Source organism: Pimephales promelas, chromosome 18, assembly GCF_988280905.1.
Source record: "Pimephales promelas chromosome 18, fPimPro1.hap1.1, whole genome shotgun sequence".
Lineage (NCBI taxonomy): Eukaryota > Metazoa > Chordata > Actinopteri > Cypriniformes > Leuciscidae > Pimephales > Pimephales promelas.
The window spans coordinates 14461929-14465827 of record NC_142786.1 but is presented as its reverse complement, the minus strand read 5'-3'; the positions used below and the strand labels follow the sequence as shown (position 1 = coordinate 14465827).

Below are 3899 nucleotides of genomic sequence, written 5' to 3'. Positions count from 1 at the left end.
GCTTGTTTTTCATGTGTGGTGTATATGCATGAAAGTATATGCATATACCTGTTGCTTGTGTTTTAACTTTTATGTGACTAAAAACTTTAATGTTATAAATTATGTGGGAGATGTGTTCTCTCAATGTACACATGAGTGCATATGTATGTTCTTTGTTTTGTTGCTTGTATGTTTTTCATTTGATATTGTGATCAACAGATTTGTTCTTGAGAACTTTGTGAGAGACCTGACCTGGCAATGAATATATGAGTATAAATGCATGTTATATTTATTGTGATTTGTATTTTAGTGCTGGAAACTATGTGGGGGGTGTGTCTTGGCAATTGTCTGTGGATCTCTAATTGCCAGCACCTGTGTGTGTGCTCCTATTTGTGTGTCTTATATATTATGAACAGTTCCCTTTCTTAGTCACTTCGAGTTACGTCAGAAGTGACGGAGAATGGGGGTTTCGCATGAAAGCCAATCCTCTTCGAGTATTTAACAACGAGCCAATGGCATGCAATGCCTTGGGGCTGCGGAAATGTGCATAGCGTACTCCGCACTACTCCGTGAGTATAAAAGGAGGAAGTGAACGCAACCCCAGTATGTTTTCGCTTCGGAGCCAAGAGAACTCTTCACTCCTAAAGCCATTCTCACTGATCCAAAGACTCTTCGAGACGAGCGTCCTCTTCAGTGTTGGTGTGACGGCGGTACCCAGCGAGATTCTGCATCGCCTGCGATCTGAGCAGTGGTCTGCCAGACTTTGCGCTTCTCCCTGGTCGCCTCAGCGCTGAAAGAGTGAATTTCCTCCTCTCATTGAAAGAGCTGCACGTGGCACGTCTTTTTAAAGATGTCTCGCCCGTGTTCTTCTGGGTGCGGTCGATTCATGTCATCTTCTGATGGTCACGATCGCTGTTCTGCATGCCTGGGCATTCAGCATGCAGCAGCAGCGTTCGTGGATGACTCATGTTCTTTCTGTGGGAACATGACCATCTCAACACTGAGATCTAGACTCAATGATCTGACTAAAGTGAGAGTCCCCGTCCCCGCTACTCGATCAGCTTCTTCCACGAGAAGCTCGTCGATCCGCGGACAGGGTGATTTGTCGGTGACGGTGTGGAACAAAGCCCCGACGATTCCTCGGGCCACACCCCCCGCCCCAGTGTTAGAGCCAGCGAGCGCCGCTTCGATTCAGCCGTCTACGTCTTCGCAGGTACCGTCTGTTTCGTTCGGCGCTCCAGATGATGATGCGATGTCGATCGCGGCATCACAAGGCGGGCTTGATTCTTCGGGAGATGCGGATGCGGCTGCGTTTCCTCCCTCGGGAGTGCCAGCGTTGCCCGTGTCTGATCCCGAGTTGACGGCCATGCTTTCTCGGGCCGCCGTGAGTATCGGGTTAGAGTGGAACCCTCCGCCCTGCCCCGATCTCTCACGGATGGATAGTTGGTTTTTGGGCAAGGCTGCCGCCGCAAGGCCACAGCCAACCCCAATACCTTTTTTCCCCGAGCTGCATGCGGAGCTGACGCGCTCTTGGAAGGCTCCTTTGTCCTCTCGAGAGTGCGCTCTGATCTCCCCCGCCTTTCCTCCCCTCGATGGTGGGGCCGCCCGTGGGTACGCTGGGATGCCCCCGGTGGAGCGCTCTGTTGCGATGCAGCTGTGTCCACAGAGCGCCTCCTCCCGTGGTCCTCCTAAGCACCCATCCAAAGCCTGTAGGTTCTCGTCTGCTATGGCGGCGCGTTCCTATAGAGCGGCGGGACAGGCGGCCACCGCTTTGCATGCGATGAGCACCTTGCAGGTTTTCCAAGTCAAGTTGCTCAGAGATATGCACGAGGGCGGGACTGACCAATCGGCTTTCAACGAACTGCGAGCGGCCACAGACCTTGCTCTCCGGGCAACGAAGGTGGCGGCTCGCTCCGTTGGTCAGGTGATGGCCACTAGTGTGGTCCAGGAGCGCCATCTCTGGCTAAACCTCGCAGATACACAGGATGCCGAGCGGACTCGTCTGCTCGACGCCCCGTTATCTCAGGTTGGCCTTTTCGGCGGTGCAGTCGAGGACTTCGCCCAGCAGTTCTCGACTGCCCAGAAGCAGACGGAGGCGATCAAACATATTCTGCCCCGACGGCCAGCTGCTGCCTCCACCCAGCCGTCGGTACAGACGCCTCCCTCTGCTCGCCGCCGAGGACGCCCCCCTGCGGCTCCCCTCCCTCCCACGCGGCCCCAGCAGCAGCCTTCACCCGGGCCGCGGCGCGGAGGAGGCCGTAGGCAGGCAACACAGCCCCCTCAGCCCGCACGCCCCGCTAAACGCCAGGCTAAGCGACGTTCCTGACGGGGGCTGCTCAGTGATGAAGTCGAGTTTTTCCCAGGAGGCGGTAGCAGGCCCCCTCCTTCCCCCGGTGGAGGGCCGGGGGAGAATCTTTTGTTCTCAGCTCCCCGCTGCTCACCCACGGGTGGGCAGCACCCTGAGTTGGTTAAAGAAAAACTTGACATCATCACTGAGCACACAGACTGGAATGAGTACGCTCGACGTCCCAGTGCGTCAGCCCACTCATTCCTCTCTGTCTCTGAGGGTGCGGAGGCGAGCATGTGTCGTCCCTCGACTACGCCTCTCCCCTCCCCCTCTATCGCCAGACCCCCGGCAGAACAGACCCCCGTGGAACGCTGGTCCTTCCCTGGTCTCTTCTGTCGGGGAGCAGGCCTCCACTGTGCATCCGGGCGGGGTAACTCCTGCGCGCATGCCAGTCGACCCGCCTCGCTGCCCCTCCGGGGGGACGTCTGTCGTTCTCATGACCCCGCTGGTTCACTTCCTGGAAGCTTGGCTAGAGCTTCCCGGGCTGTCCCGCTGGGTCATCAGAATGATCAGATTCGGCTACGCGATTCAGTTCGCACGGTCTCCTCCCCGTTTCAGGGGAGTTCGCTCCACTATGGTCGGTGGCAATGCCCCGGTCATGAGAGCGGAGATTGCCACCCTGCTGGCGAAGGGTGCAATCGAGACGGTCCCTCCAGCCGAGATGAGGTCCGGGTTTTACAGCCCCTACTTCATTGTCCCCAAGAAGACCGGTGGGTTACGACCGATCCTGGATCTGCGCATTTTGAACCGTACTCTCCACCGACTACCGTTCAAAATGCTCACAGCCAAACGCATTTTCGAATGCGTTCGGCCTCAGGATTGGTTTGCAGCGATCGACCTGAAGGACGCGTACTTTCATGTCTCCATTTTGCCTCGACACAGACCGTTTCTTCGGTTTGCTTTCGAGGGCCAGGCATATCAGTACACGGTTCTCCCATTCGGGTTAGCTCTGTCCCCTCGCGTCTTCACGAAGATCGTCGAGGCAGCCCTTGTTCCCCTTCGCGAACACGGGGTTCGCATCCTGAACTATCTCGACGACTGGCTGATACTGGCACACTCTCGAGAACAGGTTTGCGAACACAGAGACCTGGTGCTCCGGCACCTAGCCCGTCTGGGCCTTCGGGTCAACCGGGAAAAGAGCAAACTTTGCCCCGTGCAGAGGATCTCTTTTCTCGGCATGGAGATAGACTCAGTCGCCATGTCCGCGCAGCTCACGAGCGAGCGCGCGCACTCACTGCTGACTTGTCTTCGACAGTTCGAGGGCAAGAGTGCGGTTCCACTGAAACTGTTTTAGAGGCTCCTGGGGCATATGGCATCCGCAGCCGCGGCAACGCCGCTCGGTTTGCTTCATATGAGACCGCTTCAGCTGTGGCTTCGCGATCGAGTCCCGAGGTGGGCATGGCATCGCGGCTTGCTCCGAGTTCCAGTGACTCCAGCGTGCCGTCGAACCTTCTTCCCGTGGTCGAACCTCAGCTTTTTGCGGGTCGGTGTCCCCCTTCAGCGAGTTTCCAGGCATCTCGTTGTCTCCACGGATGCATCCACCACGGGATGGGGTGCCATGTGCAATGGGCAT

General features: G+C 56.9%; 1 pseudogene; it reads right to left on the bottom strand.

Annotated features, from left to right (window-relative positions):
* Window positions 1–655: 655 nt before the first annotated feature.
* On the bottom strand, window positions 656–3899 carry LOC148970951 (uncharacterized; annotated as a pseudogene).